The sequence below is a fragment of the Helianthus annuus genome, chromosome 9 (genome assembly GCF_002127325.2).
Source record: "Helianthus annuus cultivar XRQ/B chromosome 9, HanXRQr2.0-SUNRISE, whole genome shotgun sequence".
NCBI classification, from domain to species: domain Eukaryota; kingdom Viridiplantae; phylum Streptophyta; class Magnoliopsida; order Asterales; family Asteraceae; genus Helianthus; species Helianthus annuus.
The window spans coordinates 174615749-174636268 of record NC_035441.2 but is presented as its reverse complement, the minus strand read 5'-3'; the positions used below and the strand labels follow the sequence as shown (position 1 = coordinate 174636268).

The 20520-nt window shown below is 38.7% G+C and overlaps 1 long non-coding RNA gene across 7 annotated transcripts; it reads right to left on the bottom strand.

The window, feature by feature from the left end:
* Nucleotides 1–2965: 2965 nt before the first annotated feature.
* Nucleotides 2966–18985, bottom strand: LOC110874993. Of its 7 annotated transcripts, none has more exons than XR_004867875.1 (9): nt 18643–18978; nt 18501–18574; nt 18358–18432; nt 17761–17875; nt 17372–17453; nt 17099–17151; nt 15826–16885; nt 3303–3392; nt 2966–3141 (listed from the first exon to the last, which is right to left on the bottom strand). It is a non-coding gene; the product is annotated as an uncharacterized LOC110874993 (long non-coding RNA). The 7 variants fall into 7 exon arrangements; XR_004867874.1 differs by having other exon boundaries at nt 3303–3373; nt 18643–18977; XR_002556421.2 differs by having other exon boundaries at nt 2966–3373; nt 17761–17915; nt 18643–18979.
* Between the last annotated feature and the right edge of the window lie 1535 nt (nt 18986–20520).

The window sequence follows — 20520 nt, the reverse complement described above, 5'->3', positions numbered from 1 at the left end:
TTACTCTTTTGAAAAAAAATGAACTTTGATGTATTATAACATTTTACTTTGTTATTTATTTATTTATTATTAGGTTAGAAACTTGTGTATTACACAGGTTAACATTTTATTTTATTTTATATTTATTTATTAATAGGTTAAAAACTTAAGTATTACGCATGGTTAAATCGATGAAATTTTAAATTTAATAGTTATTAATAAGCGAAAAAAGTAAAAGAAAATGTTAAAAGAAAAACAATGTTATTTTTTTTTAATTTTCATTACTCATCGGTTATTAGATTATAAACAATTAAATCTATCTTTATCTTTATAAATAATAAAAACGTTAATATATAGTTTTTAATTTTATTAATTAATATATGTTTATCAGTTATCCTTATTCTTATCATCAAAATCTTTTAATTTTAATAATTAATATATGGTTATCACTTATCTTTATCTTTATCATTAAATCTTTTCTACAAATTTTAATTGAGATCACCTCATAAAGCGACATGTGTCCCCAAAGTGATTTCTTTTATTATATAGTATGGATATAGATTAATATTAATATTAAAAGAAATTTATTAAACAAATAAAAATAAAATTTATGAGGTTGAAGGAGAGAACATCATTTAACATTATTTGGAGTCTTTTATTATAGTTAGATTTAAAACGATAACTTGGTTTAGTTTTATTAATTGTTACAAATCAAAATAGCTAAAAAATAGCTATTATTTTCATTTTACCATAAGTACTTCAGAATCACAGGGAACCCATTAAAAAATTATATTGGATTAGTAGGGTGAGGATCAAATAGAAAGTTTATTTTGGCTAGGAAGGATAGAAAGCAATAAGATTATGACATGTGGCAAATTTTAAAATAAAGAGTAAGGGTATTTTAGTCAATCATATCCTTTCTTCTTCCTTCTTCTCTCCAGTAACTTCAAAACCCACCATTTTCAAAAACCCACCATCTTCAACCATTTCTTCATTTTCTATGTCAATAATCACTACATTATAGTGCAATTTTTATCACCAATCAATGATTCAAACACCCGATCAACGTGTTCTTCAGCTTTTTTTTTTGAAGAAACCAAGTTTAATTTCATACAATATCTCATTTTTTCATGTGATTTTGAGCGAATCACTCGATGTTCGATACGATCGCTGATAAGTGTTTCTAACATTCAAATTTTGTCAATCGGTGAAGAAATCTGAAGAAATCGGCTTCGATCCATGTAAGATTTTTTGAATTGCACATTTACGATCTGGGTTTTTGAATTGATTCATTGCGTTTTAAGATCTTGGCGGGGGTCCGGGGGCAACGCCCCTGGAAGCAGGATCCAAGGGGTGGCAGCCCCTGGCGGGGTCCAAGGGGCAGAGCCCCTTGTTGGGGTCGAGCTGGTTCAGACAATTCACAGACAGTTTGCTTTAATGAAAATGCATCATAAAATTTAATTTTCTAGAAAATTGCCTCATTTCGAAGACAGTAATTCGTAGACAATTTTTTATTTGCTACTCTCTGGTTCAGACAATTCACAGACAGTTTTATGTGTCCATTGCGTTTTAGAAATAAGAGAGTTTTATGTGTTTTCTGGCCATTGCGTTTTAGATAAAACATATTTTTGAAGTGTTTTTAGTTCATTGCGTTTTAGGTAAACACATTTTTATGTGTTTTCAGTCCATTGCGTTTTAGAAAATAACTTTCTTTTGTATTTTTAGGCCATTGCGTTTTAGAAATAAGACATTTTTATGTGTTTTTTGGCTATTTCGTTTAAGATAAACACATTTTTGAAGTGTTTTTAGTCATTGCGTTTTAGGTATAACACATTTTTATGCTTTTTCAGTCCATTGCGTTATATAAAAAAAAGACATTTTTAAGTGTTTTCTGGCCATTGCGTTTTAGAAATAAGACATTTCTTTGTGTTTTTGGTGCATTGCGTTTTAGGTAAAACACATTTTTATTTGTTTTCAGTCCATTTCGTTTTAGAAAGTACACTTTCTTTTGTGTTTTTAGACTATTGCATTTTAGATATAAGACATTTCTTTGTGTTTTCTGGCTATTGCGTTTTACAAATAAGACATTTCTTTGTGTTTTTGGTGCATCGCGTTTTAGAAAAATGTCATTTTTTAGGTTTTTTTTTCTATTGCGTTTTACGCAACTGGGTTTTTTCCATTGTGTTTTACGCAACTGAGTTTTCGAAAAAAAATCGAAAATATAGCAATAGTATACTCGTTTTAAAGATAAAAAACGCTCGTTTTTTTGTGCAATTTTTGTAAAAAAAAATATTGTCGTATAAAAGAGTTATTAACTTTTAAAAAATGAGGGTGAATTGGAGGAGAGAGAAACTATTGTCTTGGATTGACAAGAATGCCACTAGATAAATCAACGCGTCTCCTTTTTTTCCTTCAATTTCACTCATTTAATCTTAGCCCTTGATTAATTAAATAGATGTCAAAATTACTTCATAGACTTCCTACCCAAATAAATTTCGTATTATATCCTAACCCGGGATTAGTATAAGTTAGATGTAATTATTATTTATAATAGTATATTACACATGTTGATAAATGTAAGGGTAAATTATAAATTATGACCTTTCTGTTTAAGGTTACTTTCACTCACCTACCTTTAACTTTAATAAATACATTGAGTAGTTTAAAGATCATTTATTGTAACAATCCTAACATTTAGTCTAATTTCTGTTTAATTTTACCGTAAAAAAAAAACAGGTGCTCCATGTGAGAGCAAACATAGAATCATGAATTTATATGAAAATTATACTAAATAATATATAAGATCCGCAACATAAGTAGATTATGTGTCTAATTAAACCATACTCGAGGGAACATTGATACACTACAGTAGATTCTTGCATTACATACAAAATGTAATTCACATAAAACTTAAACATACAGTATACAAAAATAAAGAATGACACGCAAGCTAAAATGAATACCAATATTCTAAATTTGTGTATGATCCATAGCTAGAGTTGTGAACTGTTCTTAAAAATACTTCATCAGTGCAGGCAAGTTGACTCAACAAGTCCATTAACTCTCATTCACATTCAACAATTTCAGTATCAGCTTTGCTTAACAAAATCTCAAGCACGTGTATGCAGCATTCCGTATTTATATCCGTCTCTTCTATCACATCTACAGGTTCAATAAGATTGTTAGGTGCCCAACTATTTACCTCATATATTCAACTAGAATTTTTACCCGCCGCGCGTTGCGGCGGCGTAAAACACAGCGTACAAACTTAAGCAACTGATTGCGATTTTTTATTATACAATGAGAACCAAAATTACAATTACAGTGTGCTTTTCATGCTTTGATTGATTGCCACTGTAGTTGCCGCCTGCCGGTGTCATTTCTAGTAGCATTCCTGACAATCAAAAACAAGGCTATATGTAGGTTAGTGTCACACCCCGGCCGCGTGTAACATGCAACCGCGGCGGAAACGCCGGGGAGTGTCGTGGACAGAATTAAATTGTTTCATAACCATGGCATACAAGTTGTATTTTATTTATAAACAAGAGTAGTACATTGTTTCAAAACAAGAAATACCAAGTTCATAACATATTTATACTAGCCTATCTTCATTGTTAGGCACTAAGGCACAGGTCCGCCCTAGTAATGTGATCAACGCCTTATGGAACAACTCCTGAAAACACATGTGAAAGTAGGTACGTCAGCATAAAAATGCCTGTGAGATACATAGTTTTTGTGAAAATGGGGTTCATGACTTGAGTTTTAAAGAATGTTTAATAACAGTCAGTCATGAACCTTGTAATTTGTTTTGCTTTGTAAATCATTTGAAAAACGATAACATCAAACGATATGTATAGATAAGTGCAAGGTTAAACGAATAACCAAGTAAAATGAGTTGAATAAGATAAGTTGTTTGTGAAAATAATGTCTTGTGAAGAATATGTTATTTATGTAAAATGTAATGTGTCTAAGCTGAAATGACTTAGATAACGCCACGATATATAACATTATACAAACATTTATATATAGGAAGTACCAGCGGCGTATCCACCATGTTTGTATCATATTACATACGCCACGTTACTTAAATCATTTTCCCAAACCAATCCACCATGTAAATTGTTCATGTGTAAACCAAATGTCAAGTGTTATTGTAAACCATGTCAAATGTTTATGTTCAAATGTAAACCACCAAATGTGTATGTCAATGTCGACATGTTTATGTTCAATGTAAATCATGTAATGTGCATCCCAAAATGTATCATGTATGGTAAGCGAAATGTATCAACTTAAACCATATGCACAAAACAAGACGTTGAAGTAAAACGTAGTTTAAATCAACGTTATGTTCTGCGGAAAATGCATGCTCTATTGATATTAACATTTATGCGGTATTGTAAACTATGCATACATCCAAGCCTTGAGACTGCGGCGATAAACCCTTAAACAAATTAAAGGTTTATCTAAGTTATGTATATCGAATTCGGTCATTCCTTCCAGTCCTATCAAACCCAGGACTTCAGGAATGGGAGTTGTCAATTCCTATGGTACCACTACCTACTAACGAACGGCGTAGCTAATGTTAATGAATGTATTGTCCCATGTTAAACAAACCAAATGTCATAGCAAAATGAAGGCATGTGATGTAAACAATTGTACTAAGTATGCTAAGTAAACATACGAAGCAGAAATGTTCATGTAAATCAATGTGTCCATATGCTGAGTAAACATATGCAACGGAAATGTTCATGTAAATCAATGTGTCCATATGCGGAGTAAACATATGCAACGGAAATGTTCATGTAAATCAATGTGTCCATATGCTGAGTAAACATATGCAACAGAAATGTAATGTAAATCAAATGTACTAAGTACGCACACAATGGGCATACATAGCATGAAATGTAATGAAATCGTGTACTATAATGTACTAACAACATAGCAGGCATATGATGTGGAAACATGGAAAGCATGAAAGTAACAGATAGGCACATGTGTTTCACCCCAAAACAGTTTGGAAAACAGTAAAAGAGGGGTTCAATGTACTCACCTGAGGTTGCTTTGTTGTTCTTGTGAAATAACCGGGTAAATGTGAGAGGTCACGGAATATCAACGGCACCTAATAGGTAGCTATGTTAATATACCGGACCATATCGGAAGATCGGATAGTACGCGGGTTCGTAAACCAAACGAGTATGGAGACTCGTGTAATATGGTTTAACAAAACCTACATACTAAAATGAAACTTAACCTAAGTGCTTATGGTCCATCACGACCCGCTTAGGTAGCTTACGCTACCCTAACGCGTCGCTCGCGTAGAACGCGTCTGGAACGCCTAACATCGTGACCACAAGGTATAACCTCGGAAGGTTATAGCTATGGTCACCTAATGTGTTTGGTCAGGTCCTAATGACCGACCAAATGGGTCGGGTTCGAAAGCATAAGCGATGGTTTAGATCGCTTACCTTACGACCCTATATAAGCACTAAACTAAAAGTGACGAGCTAAGCATGTTAGAACATGCTTAACTAAGTTTAGAAACAGGTTTGACATCAAAACAAACGGCTTTGATGCCCACGAGTAGTTTGGTTACAAAACATGCAAGAATGCACATTTTGGCCGAAACTACGACTCGTCACTGAGCCTAGATAACGTGGTGATCAGTAGGGATGGTCACTATGGACCATAACCACCGTGATCACGCTCACGTTATGAAGTTCCATGAACTTCGCATCGACCATAGGCTGGTCAATGCAGAAAGTCAACAAAACGTTGACTTTCGGACTCGAAAAGCGAATAAAAGAGCGAAAGAAGACTTACGGAGTGTCCCCGAGTGCTAATCAAGATCCAATAGCTCAGGTATGAAGCAAAAGCATCAACTTAGAGCATTTAGATCTGATTTGTGGGTTTTTACACAAAAAGGGGGGGGGGTATTTATAGGAAAAGTGGAACCGTTAGGATCGTTTTATCGAATAACGTGCTTTGATCTCGTGCGTACATGTGTCCAGGGGTTAGATTCAGTGTACTTGACCCTTGGCCCTTCATTTGGGTGAAAAGGCATCGCCCTTTGATCGAACGAAAGGCCAGATTCTGCATTAAATGCAGAATCTGCTGTCAGACATGTTCACGCGGCCCGCGTGAAAGTGGGTGCAGGTCTTACGCGGGTCGCCTAGCCCCGTCTGATCTGCACCACTTGCAGAATTTACGTATTCAGCCCCTGTTGCGTTTTTAAGCTATTTCCAGCCCCTTTAAGACCTGTAAAGTCACCTTTAAGGCCCAAAAATGATGCCTAAACATTGTGGACATGAAACATGCCCAAAAATATGTCGGATGTCGGTTCGTTTGGCCGTACGATCGCGATGTTCGCTTAATTACGACGGAATGCGCATAAGCGTGAAAGACGATCCAAATGACGCGACGAATGGATTTTTCTCATGCCAACCACTAAGGCATAATATAAGGATGCTTACATAAATTTTTGGATGTCCGGATGTATTCAGAACGTAAGTTATGCGCGAAAGTGCAAACTTGTGCACTTTTTGACACTTTTAGTCCCTGAATGATCCAAAAGTTTGTTTTAGCATACCAAACCCCTCAGAGCCTATTTCTAAGCTATGTAAAGGATATTTATGGTATGTTTAACTTATGGACATGTTCCGGAATGTTCGTTACAGTTCAAATTGGCATACTTTCGCAGTTTGTCAAGTTTAGTCCCTGTAAGTGAATTAAGTTGTTTTTGCTATACCAAAGCCTTCAAAACTTATTTCTAAGTTATGTAAAGGTTATTTAAGGTATGTTGAGTATATGTTGATGTTCCGGAGTATTTGTCGCATTAAACTGAGTACGTTTACGCACCAGTTTGCGTATAATGCTCCAGAAAGCGATGTAGAGTTTGAAATTGAACGAAAGTCCAAACACGAAAAATGTAAAACACAATGAAACAAACATTGGGATCAAATAACATTATTTTATTGATAATTGAACTGTTCATGATGATTACAGGCACAAATGTTACAGTCTCCCCTACTTGTGGAAATTTCGTCCCGAAATTTATTTAGAGGAAACTGATTGAAAAAGATGCGGATATTTTGCCTTCATTTGGTCTTCACGTTCCCAAGTAAACTCGGGTCCACGCTTAGATTCCCAACGAACCTTGACCAAAGGAATGCGCTTGCGTTTGAGCCACTTGACTTCACGTTCCATGATTTCTACCGGTTTCTCAACAAATTTCAGTGTTTCATCAACACGAATTTCGTCAAGCGGTATGTGGAGGTTTTCATCAGCTAAACACCTCTTGAGATTGGACACGTGAAAGGTTGGATGAACATTTCCAAGTTCAGGAGGTAACTCAAGTCTGTAGGCTACCTTACCGATTCTTTCGACGATCTTGAATGGTCCAACATATCTAGGTGCAAGTTTTCCTTTCTTTCCAAATCTGATCACACCTTTCCAAGGTGAGACCTTAAGTAATACACGATCACCGACTTGAAAATCCAAGGGTTTGCGTTTTAGGTCCGCGTAACTCTTCTGACGGCTTCTAGCTGTCTGAAGGTTATCACGAACTTTCTTTACCTTTTCTGTTGTCTCTAGAATGAGGGCAGGTCCAGTAAGCTGAGCCTCGCCAATCTCATTCCAGCAGACTGGTGAACGACATTTTCGACCATAGAGAGCCTCGAAAGGAGCCATGTTGATGCTGGAGTGATAACTGTTGTTGTAGGAGAATTCAATCAATGGAAGATGTGAATCCCAACTACCACCAAAGTCTATCACACAAGCTCTAAGCATATCCTCCAGTGTCTGGATTGTTCTTTCAGATTGACCATCCGTTTGCGGATGATAAGCTGTGCTCAGATTAAGTTGGGACCCCATAGCAGATTGCATGGTTCTCCAAAAATGAGAAGTGAAACGAGCATCTCTGTCAGAAATGATGCTCAAAGGAACACCATGTCTAGCTACAATTTCATCTACGTAGATTTGAGCAAGTCTGTTAGCTGAATAATCCTCACGGATTGGCAAGAAATGTGCTGACTTGGTAAGACGATCAACGACTACCCAGATGGCATCGTGACCTTTCTTTGTGCGTGGAAGTTTAGTAATGAGATCCATAGTAATGTTTTCCCATTTCCAAACTGGGATCTCCGGTTGCTCTAATAATCCGGAAGGACGCTGATGTTCAGCCTTAACCTTAAGACAAGTAAGGCATTTGGATACGTATAAGGCAATGTCTTTCTTCATATCAGGCCACCAATACTGAATACGAAGATCCTTACACATCTTATCTGAGCCAGGATGAATAGAATAATGAGACTTATGGGCTTCATCCATAAGCAAGGTACGAAGATCATCTTGGCTTGGGACCCACAAACGGTCCATGAAATAGTACGATCCATTGTCTTTCAGTTCAAGAGCCGGTGTTATGTGATAAGGAAATTCCTTATCCATTAAACCTTGTGAAACACAAGCTTGTTGAGCCTGAGAAATACGAGCTTGGATATCGGTTTGAACAACAGATTGGACACGTACACAATGAAGCTTAATACGTTCCTTGCGACTCAATGCATCGGCTACGACATTCGCCTTCCCAGGATGGTAGCGAATCTCGCAGTCGTAGTCGTTTAGAAGTTCAACCCAACGTCTTTGCCTCATGTTGAGTTCCTTTTGATTGAAGATATGTTGAAGACTTTTGTGGTCAGTGAAAACCACACATTTTGTACCATACAAGTAGTGTCTCCAGATCTTGAGAGCGAAGACAACTGCACCCAACTCAAGATCATGAGTGGTGTAGTTCTTCTCATGTATCTTCAACTGCCTTGATGCGTATGCTATGACTTTGTTTCTTTGCATCAGGACGCAGCCAAGTCCTAATTTAGATGCGTCGCAATATACGACGAACTCATCGTTGCCCTCAGGCAATGTTAGGACAGGCGCGTCGCAAAGCTTTTGTTTCAAAGTCTGAAACGCTTCCTCTTGTTTGACTCCCCATTCAAATGGCTTGTTCTTCTGAGTTAGAGCAGTTAGAGGAACTGCAATCTTTGAGAAGTTTTCAATGAAGCGGCGGTAATAACCCGCTAGACCAAGAAAAGAACGAACTTCAGTAGGGGTAGTAGGTGTATCCCAATCCTTGATCGCACTGATCTTGGAGGGATCTACATGAATACCTTGTTCGTTGACAATATGTCCTAAGAATTGAACCTCTTTAAGCCAGAATTCACACTTGGAGAATTTGGCGAAAAGTTGTTCTTTCTTTAGGAGTTCCAATGTAAGACGAAGATGTTGCTCATGATCAGCTCGCGTCTTAGAATATATCAAAATGTCGTCAATGAAAACGATGATGAACTTATCTAAATAAGGCTTGCAGACCCTATTCATTAAGTCCATGAAAATAGCAGGAGCATTAGTCAAACCGAATGGCATGACTGTGAACTCATAATGTCCATAACGAGTACGGAATGCTGTCTTTGGAATGTCTTCTTCATGTACACGAAGCTGATGATATCCAGATCGTAGATCGATCTTTGAAAAATAAGAAGCGCCTTGCAATTGATCAAAAAGATCATCAATGCGAGGTAGGGGATATCGATTTTTGATGGTAAGCTTGTTAAGCTCACGATAATCGATACACATCCTAAAAGATCCATCCTTCTTCTTTACAAAGAGAACGGGAGCACCCCAGGGTGAAAAGCTAGGACGGATAAAACCTTTGTCGGAGAGTTCCTGCAGCTGTTTAGATAATTCTTGCATCTCTGACGGTGCAAGACGGTATGGAGCTCTGGCAACGGGATTTGCACCAGGTACGAGATCAATACGGAACTCGACTTGGCGTGCTGGAGGTAGACCAGGTAAGTCTTCAGGGAATACTTCGGAATAATCCCGAACGACAGGAATATCTGAAATAGACTTACCCTTGCCTTTATCTGCTGTAACATGCGCTAAGAAAGCCACATAGTGCTTTCGCAGATACTTCTGTGCTTTAAAACAAGACATGAGTTTGAGACCACCGGCAGGCTTCTCGCCACGAACTTGTAGGATCTCGCCTGTCGACAGCGGTATACGAACAATCTTCTCAGAACAAACTATCTCTGCGCGATGCTTGGATAACCAATCCATTCCCACAATAATATCGAAGCTTCCAAGTTGCATTGGCGTGAGGTCAATAGGAAAAATATGGTCGTTAAGGTTCAACTGGCAGTTGCGCAGAACAGAATTTAGAACGATGGGTTCACCACTGGCAACCTCTACTGTCAAAGGTTTACCTAGTTTCGTTCTAGACACGTGAAGCATTGTCTCAAAAGACAATGACACAAAGCTCTTGTCGGCACCCGAATCAAAAAGAACAGATGCTGGCTGATTATTAATAAAGAACGTACCGTTCACCACCTCGTTGTCTGCTTGGGCTTCTTGTGCATTCATGTTAAAGACTCGACCTCGAGCTGGTGCCGGATTCTGGTTTGCATTCTGGTTCTGGTTGACTAGTCTTGGACACCGATTTCTGTAGTGGGTCAGATCCCCACAATTATAACATGCACCTGGTGGGTAGTTTGGTCGTGCAGCCTGACCCTGTTGTTGAGCAACCTGTTGAGCAGGGTTCTGGACTGCGTTATTCTGAGCAAACCGACAAGCATCAGCAAGATGACCCGACTTCCCACAGTTAGTACAGAAACGGCACTGATATTGTGGCTGGTGGTGACTGTTGCATCGATTGCACAAAGGTGCACTTCCTGAATAGGGTTTCTTCGCTGGAGGCTGGTTGGGAGCTGCTTGGTTAGCTTGGGCAGTCACAGCAAAATTTTGGGAAGCCTTACGCTTCCTTGACCCCCTTGAGGAACCAGAGTCCTTTCCCTTCTTGTTTTGACCTTTCTTGCTATCTTCCTTGTCAGCCGACTGCTTCTTGCCCTTGTCACCCTTCCTGTGCAATTTATTCTTTCGAATTTGCGACTCAGTCAACGTCGCTGATAACTCGATCGCCTGACGAAGTGTGGTAGGGTTGCTACCAGTAAGGATATCTTGTACTGAGTCAGGTAGGCCGTCGATGTATCTTTCGATGGCCTTATCGAGTGGGGTAACCATAGTTGGGCAAAGAAGACTCAGCTCCTCAAACCTATCTGTATAAGCCCTGTGCTCGCCACTATCTTGCTTCAACGCATCAAATTCTTTCTCCAACGCTCGTTGCTCATGACGAGGACAAAACTCCCTCATCATAAGAGCTCTCAGTTGAGCCCATGTCTGCGCTAGAGCAACTTCTGCACCTTGATCTCTCATAACCCCATTCCACCATGTTAGAGCCCTCTTCTGAAACACGCTTGAAGAAAACTCGACTTTGCGATTGTCAGGACACTGCACATGACGGAAAGTGTTCTCGATGCTCTCGAACCACTGAAGAAGCCCAGTTGCTCCTTCAGAACCACTAAACTTGAGTGGCTTAGCCTGGTTAAAATCCTTGTATTTGCATGTACCATTGTTGTTGTTGGCCTGGTTCCATTGAGCAAAGAGATTCGGAAATTGAGCAGCCATCTGCTGCGCAATAATCTCCGCCAGCTCGGCAGTAGCTATCTGGTTGTCGCGTCGAGGAGGCATTCTAGAAGAGAAAAACATGAAATGAAACGAGTGAGATGATTGGATGAAGAGAATGAGATGAAGCAAAATCAACAAAAGCAAAGATGGCGGTTATGCATCGCAAAGCAAATATGCGACATGAAATGTCTAGTCAAAGTAAATGGGTCAGGATTAGTGTATCGCGAAGACATGCTCGCCTATAAGTGAACACTCACCCCAAGAGTTCCCAGGTAAGAGTGACTGGTCCGATTATGTGGATTTGTACGAACACTCTAGCCTTAGACAGAAAACCCAGGGTACAGGCATTCACCCTTCCAGTTCGCACGTGTTCACACTATTAACCCAACACTTTGACGGGATTTTTGAAAATCCAAAGGGGTTCAAAACCTTATAATAGAGGGTTCAAAACCTAGTAATCAATCATCCTAGAACAGATGATTAATTTTCAAAGCGGATGCGGAACCGAAGTTTCCGTTGTGGTTATCACCTAAGGATAGGTGATGTGCATGTTTTAAACTCTAAACACAAGATAACTTGTGTCAGGGTCCTAAAGTTATAGTCTAGGTCAAAGCATTACTAATAACCTAATTCCCTATAACCACTGGCTCTGATACCAACTCTTCTGTCACACCCCGGCCGCGTGTAACATGCAACCGCGGCGGAAACGCCGGGGAGTGTCGTGGACAGAATTAAATTGTTTCATAACCATGGCATACAAGTTGTATTTTATTTATAAACAAGAGTAGTACATTGTTTCAAAACAAGAAATACCAAGTTCATAACATATTTATACTAGCCTATCTTCATTGTTAGGCACTAAGGCACAGGTCCGCCCTAGTAATGTGATCAACGCCTTATGGAACAACTCCTGAAAACACATGTGAAAGTAGGTACGTCAGCATAAAAATGCCTGTGAGATACATAGTTTTTGTGAAAATGGGGTTCATGACTTGAGTTTTAAAGAATGTTTAATAACAGTCAGTCATGAACCTTGTAATTTGTTTTGCTTTGTAAATCATTTGAAAAACGATAACATCAAACGATATGTATAGATAAGTGCAAGGTTAAACGAATAACCAAGTAAAATGAGTTGAATAAGATAAGTTGTTTGTGAAAATAATGTCTTGTGAAGAATATGTTATTTATGTAAAATGTAATGTGTCTAAGCTGAAATGACTTAGATAACGCCACGATATATAACATTATACAAACATTTATATATAGGAAGTACCAGCGGCGTATCCACCATGTTTGTATCATATTACATACGCCACGTTACTTAAATCATTTTCCCAAACCAATCCACCATGTAAATTGTTCATGTGTAAACCAAATGTCAAGTGTTATTGTAAACCATGTCAAATGTTTATGTTCAAATGTAAACCACCAAATGTGTATGTCAATGTCGACATGTTTATGTTCAATGTAAATCATGTAATGTGCATCCCAAAATGTATCATGTATGGTAAGCGAAATGTATCAACTTAAACCATATGCACAAAACAAGACGTTGAAGTAAAACGTAGTTTAAATCAACGTTATGTTCTGCGGAAAATGCATGCTCTATTGATATTAACATTTATGCGGTATTGTAAACTATGCATACATCCAAGCCTTGAGACTGCGGCGATAAACCCTTAAACAAATTAAAGGTTTATCTAAGTTATGTATATCGAATTCGGTCATTCCTTCCAGTCCTATCAAACCCAGGACTTCAGGAATGGGAGTTGTCAATTCCTATGGTACCACTACCTACTAACGAACGGCGTAGCTAATGTTAATGAATGTATTGTCCCATGTTAAACAAACCAAATGTCATAGCAAAATGAAGGCATGTGATGTAAACAATTGTACTAAGTATGCTAAGTAAACATACGAAGCAGAAATGTTCATGTAAATCAATGTGTCCATATGCTGAGTAAACATATGCAACGGAAATGTTCATGTAAATCAATGTGTCCATATGCAGAGTAAACATATGCAACGGAAATGTTCATGTAAATCAATGTGTCCATATGCTGAGTAAACATATGCAACAGAAATGTAATGTAAATCAAATGTACTAAGTACGCACACAATGGGCATACATAGCATGAAATGTAATGAAATCGTGTACTATAATGTACTAACAACATAGCAGGCATATGATGTGGAAACATGGAAAGCATGAAAGTAACAGATAGGCACATGTGTTTCACCCCAAAACAGTTTGGAAAACAGTAAAAGAGGGGTTCAATGTACTCACCTGAGGTTGCTTTGTTGTTCTTGTGAAATAACCGGGTAAATGTGAGAGGTCACGGAATATCAACGGCACCTAATAGGTAGCTATGTTAATATACCGGACCATATCGGAAGATCGGATAGTACGCGGGTTCGTAAACCAAACGAGTATGGAGACTCGTGTAATATGGTTTAACAAAACCTACATACTAAAATGAAACTTAACCTAAGTGCTTACGGTCCATCACGACCCGCTTAGGTAGCTTACGCTACCCTAACGCGTCGCTCGCGTAGAACGCGTCTGGAACGCCTAACATCGTGACCACAAGGTATAACCTCGGAAGGTTATAGCTATGGTCACCTAATGTGTTTGGTCAGGTCCTAATGACCGACCAAATGGGTCGGGTTCGAAAGCATAAGCGATGGTTTAGATCGCTTACCTTACGACCCTATATAAGCACTAAACTAAAAGTGACGAGCTAAGCATGTTAGAACATGCTTAACTAAGTTTAGAAACAGGTTTGACATCAAAACAAACGGCTTTGATGCCCACGAGTAGTTTGGTTACAAAACATGCAAGAATGCACATTTTGGCCGAAACTACGACTCGTCACTGAGCCTAGATAACGTGGTGATCAGTAGGGATGGTCACTATGGACCATAACCACCGTGATCACGCTCACGTTATGAAGTTCCATGAACTTCGCATCGACCATAGGCTGGTCAATGCAGAAAGTCAACAAAACGTTGACTTTCGGACTCGAAAAGCGAATAAAAGAGCGAAAGAAGACTTACGGAGTGTCCCCGAGTGCTAATCAAGATCCAATAGCTCAGGTATGAAGCAAAAGCATCAACTTAGAGCATTTAGATCTGATTTGTGGGTTTTTACACAAAAAAGGGGGGGGGTATTTATAGGAAAAGTGGAACCGTTAGGATCGTTTTATCGAATAACGTGCTTTGATCTCGTGCGTACATGTGTCCAGGGGTTAGATTCAGTGTACTTGACCCTTGGCCCTTCATTTGGGTGAAAAGGCATCGCCCTTTGATCGAACGAAAGGCCAGATTCTGCATTAAATGCAGAATCTGCTGTCAGACATGTTCACGCGGCCCGCGTGAAAGTGGGTGCAGGTCTTACGCGGGTCGCCTAGCCCCGTCTGATCTGCACCACTTGCAGAATTTACGTATTCAGCCCCTGTTGCGTTTTTAAGCTATTTCCAGCCCCTTTAAGACCTGTAAAGTCACCTTTAAGGCCCAAAAATGATGCCTAAATATTGTGGACATGAAACATGCCCAAAAATATGTCGGATGTCGGTTCGTTTGGCCGTACGATCGCGATGTTCGCTTAATTACGACGGAATGCGCATAAGCGTGAAAGACGATCCAAATGACGCGACGAATGGATTTTTCTCATGCCAACCACTAAGGCATAATATAAGGATGCTTACATAAATTTTTGGATGTCCGGATGTATTCAGAACGTAAGTTATGCGCGAAAGTGCAAACTTGTGCACTTTTTGACACTTTTAGTCCCTGAATGATCCAAAAGTTTGTTTTAGCATACCAAACCCCTCAGAGCCTATTTCTAAGCTATGTAAAGGATATTTATGGTATGTTTAACTTATGGACATGTTCCGGAATGTTCGTTATAGTTCAAATTGGCATACTTTCGCAGTTTGTCAAGTTTAGTCCCTGTAAGTGAATTAAGTTGTTTTTGCTATACCAAAGCCTTCAAAACTTATTTCTAAGTTATGTAAAGGTTATTTAAGGTATGTTGAGTATATGTTGATGTTCCGGAGTATTTGTCGCATTAAACTGAGTACGTTTACGCACCAGTTTGCGTATAATGCTCCAGAAAGCGATGTAGAGTTTGAAATTGAACGAAAGTCCAAACACGAAAAATGTAAAACACAATGAAACAAACATTGGGATCAAATAACATTATTTTATTGATAATTGAACTGTTCATGATGATTACAGGCACAAATGTTACAGTTAGTTTCAATCTAGTTATGTGAGAAAGCAGATTCGCTAGTAGGGTAAATGGTTTCGCAGATTGGGTTCATTTAAGCATACCTTTGTATTCGGAGACGGATGTTGAAGTGACTGATAAGCTCTTTACGGCGACCCTTTCGCTATTTAGATAAAATGACATCTACAAAATCACTGAAAATCCACCACCACCGGCAACCCTTTGCCCACCATAATTCACCATGTCTACTTCAGAATGCACTTAAACTAAAACTAACTCAAATAGGTTAAAAGAATAAAAGTCACCTAAGTGTATTTTCATTTCATAAAAACTCTTAAATAATTTCACACACATACATATCTTGTTTTGCTACATGTTTGATAATCGTTAACATCTATGGCCATACCATCACGATCAAATGGATATTCAAAACAATAAACATGATTTAAAAAGTTAATTAACTCAGTTTTAGCAAAGAATGTGAAAGTCCATATCTTGAATTAGGCTGGAGAGTGTGGTTGGAGCCCCCTGGGGGCTTTATCAGGCTACGTCAGCGCCACCTAGGATCCACCTCAGCCATGGAGCCCCCTTTAATTTGATGGTGTGGATGGAGCCCCCTATTAAACAAATTAAAAAAAAGATTTCATTGGTTTAAATCAGGTGGCCCCCTTCTATAGCGCCCCTTCTCCATCGTTACCATGATGGAGCCCCTCCTATAGCGCCCCCCTTTAAATCCGAGGGTGTGGAGGTATAGCGCCCCGGGGCGCTATAGATGATGAGTTGGCGGGGGTGGCGCCCGTTACCAAACCAGCTCAACCCTGTATAAATCTATATACAATTCATGTAACTACAAAATTCAAAAAGCAAACTTAATTTCAGTGATTATGATTAAACTGTAACAACAGATTTAAACGAAATTTTGATAACTTTATGAATTAGGCACTATAATCAAAGTTTCAACATCTGCATATAAAAAGGATAAGAGTCAACAATCTGTTCTTGTGAATTTTACTAAGAGGTTGACAAATAAATCTAAGTATTGCATTAATATTTATATTTACATTTCAAGTGTAAATAATATGCAATTTGGAAAGAAAGAACCTCTGAATCTTACCTTGCTTGCCAAATTAGTGTACTTGAAATCTAAATCGCTCGTCGCAAAGCCTGAACATATTGGGAAAAGAAAAAGGTAGAGCATTAACTCATAAACTGCAACAGAACATATATATAATCAAAATGTAATGACATATTTGTATGCGCTTTGGAATGCTTAGGGGCATTTAAAAAAACCATGATTCAGAAACTTGTATTAGATATAAATATATAGCCAAACTGATACAGATGATTACGACATATATTTTCAGGAAAACAACTTACAATTAAGGATAACTTTGTAATCGTTAATTAGAATTCCATGTTTTGAAAATAACCTGAAAAGTTTATTTTGTTAATTCAACACATTCAATATGGCCTGATCACATACTACAGTTGAATCAGGTTGGGTTGACATGAAACAATTTAACCTCAAAGTTATCTGTTTTTTTTTATTTTATATGTTACTTCAATGGTTTAGATGCAGTTTTAAGCATCTCATGAATATGGGTCTATATTTTTCTAAATAAAGTTTGATGGATATTGTGATGTGATTACTGGTATTAGAAAGAGGAATCCTCAGAAGGTTGCTAGCAAGCTTGGTAACTGCATGCATCTTCACATCACAATTTCGAACCTCCTATTGTTGTACAAAAGAAATTGTTTAAATGAAATAACTTGAAACCATAAGCCCTACATAAATCACGAAATTTACTGAAAAATAAAAATGTGTAAGGAAGTATCTCTAAATATTAAGATCGGAGACAACTACAGTTATCACCAATCAAAATCAAAACGAAACAGACAAAATTTGCCACAAAATGGTGATAAATAACATTAACCATAACAGAGGTTTAAATAAAAAAAACCCATCAAAGCATTTTCTTGAATACCTTACATACATAGCGCATCATCGTAAAATAGTAACCTAAATTGTCAAAGCATACCTGGCAGAGTCGTAATCGCCTAACGAAAGCCTTCGAGTTGGTTGTGGTTGTGTCGAGGGCGTCAAGTTTGAGAGCGGAGTAGTGTTGAGCGTTGTTGCTTGATGCCCTTCTGAGACTTGAAAGTTTAAAAAGAAACAGTCGATTTTTTTTCCAGCCTAATATTGGGCAAAATATATTTTCTTAAATCACAACTAATTTGCAACAAAACCAGCTTTATAACTGACATCTTATAATTTTCTGATGCTTTCGACCCGTTTGACCCATCTAATTTAAATAATTCCTTTGGACTCTTGATATCAACAATCCAACTTTCTCACTTGATGTTTGCATTGTCAATAACTTATTTATTGATTCTTTTAAAAAGGTAACATAATGGATGAATCATGTTTAAAGGATTCTGTGAATGGACCCCTACAATTTTAGGTTCAATAACAATATTGAAAAAGGCATGCAGCATATATATCCCTCTTTAATCCCAAAATTCATCATTCCAAATCCACAATCCAACAAATTTGACAACTATACTCGAATAATTGTCGGAATCATCATCAGTAACTTGAAACAACGAAAATGAGTAAAGAGCCCAAAAACACTAACCTTTGTGGTTATCGATCTACACTGGTGTGGAACTCGCCAGAGACTCTAAATCGGTGAGCGGAGCACCTACGGTTACTGAATCAACACATATCATTAGTTTAAGAGCCATGTGACCCCGACCTAACTGTAGTTAGAAGACGCACATCTGAATCAGGGTACCCGAACTTTGCCGGACCTTCACCGGAACCCTAGCATCATCTCTCCGCCGCTTAAACGCCTTCAAAAACACCGATCTTGGTTAAAAAAAACGACATGCAAAAGAAAAGAGGCTTACCGAAGACTCACCGGAAAATATGTCGGAACTAACTCGTATGGCAGTTGTCTTCATCTCCGTTGAATCTGTTAACCATCGGTGCTCATTAATCAGAACACCATCAACGCCGCCACCATATGAGGTCATGGCGGAACCCTAGGTTCGCCGGACAGTTACCGGCATCGCCGGAGAGTTCCTCGCGAGACAGCTGGTTTACACGTCGGCGCAGTGGTGAAGCGTACACAATGGAACCACCGTCTCCACCCCCTTCTGTGACGCCTGGAACCACCGTCTCTCCCCCTTCTGTCGCTCTCTCTGTCTAACCTTATGACCACGTTCTCATCTTTGTAGGCAAATGAAATTACGAAGATACCCCGTGTACTGTTCAAAGCGTTACTGTTCATTAAGTTCAAATTTTAATATATAGGAAGATACCAAGAAATTAGCAATAAAATTTGCATAAAGAAATGGGACAGTAGATCACCATAAGGATGATACAATATCAAATAAAGTGTCTTGATTAGTCCGCCCGTAGTGGGGCGTTTTTTTTAAATTTTTTCAAATAAAACGCCCTATAACGCCCCATAAGCCACTACACCTGGCGTTATAGGGCGTTATTTTCGAAAAAATTTTGGTCCGGCGTTTTAATTAAAACGCTTAAAATGAGAGGGGGCCCACTTTTTGACCGTTGACAACGGTCATATTATTTATTTATTTATTTTACTTTAAAATATTACCCACTATATATATATATATATATATATATATATATATATATATATATTACCCCACATTCTCACCTTTTTTATAAAAAACCCACTTTCTCTCCCACTTTCTTCTAATTTTTATAAAAAAAACCCACTTCCTCCTATTTTTTATACAATCATGCATCCATACCGCCCCCCTTTTGGTGTCCCCGCAAGACCCACGAACCCGAACACAACCCAACCGCAAACCCCGTATAACCTTCAAGACATGGACCCGAGTTTTTTAACGTACGCGGCTTAAATGAGTGGCGCCCCTCCGTTTGTTCCTCCCACTTTCGGCTATGGTCAAGCCGGCGGGTCTCAACCGTCACAACCCGAACCCGATGTCGAAGTCGTGCCGGAGACGCAACCCGAACCGGTGCAAGAACCATCGAAACGCGGCAAAAGGTCGCATAAGAAGAAGGAAAAAGACACACCACGGCGTACAAAAATATCATTAAATGGACGAAGGAAGAGGAATTCACGTTGACTCGGGCGTGGCTCGACATTTCGGAGGACGAAGATACCGGTAACCATTTTATATATATATTATTTTACTTATTTTGTTACTTTATTTTTTAACATACAACTTATAATTTTTTGTTATTTGTAGCAAACTTTCAAACGGGCCCGGTTTTTTGGGATAGGGTTCGTGCACTCTTCTTTAGCACGTGGGGTCAAGGCGAACATCAGGACCAAGATTCCATTTCTAGCAAATGGACCGACATCAACAACAAGTGTCATGCGTTCCAAGAAGTCTTCCAACGAAACTACAATAATCGCCCAAGCGGTGAAGGTGACGTCGGGGTTTTAACGAAGACTTTGGAGGAGTTCGAGAGGACAAAATGCCCTTTCACGTACTATAAGTGTTGGGAGCTACTACGAAAAAGTCCAAAGTGGGCGGTAGTTAATCCAATGACGTCTAGTAGTAGACGTCGGGCTAAAAGGTCAAAAACATCATCCTCCGTTGACACGTCAACTCCGACATCGGATGCCCGCAATGTTGATTTAAATGAGACGGTGGACGTTGACGAGGGAATTCAAGAAGAGTTGGTCCGACCCACCGGTAGAAGAAAGGGAACCGGGAAAAAAACGGTCGAGTCGTCTTCCGATCTCGAGTTAAAGGAAGATTTCGAGGAGATGAACCGTCGTGTCCAAGACATT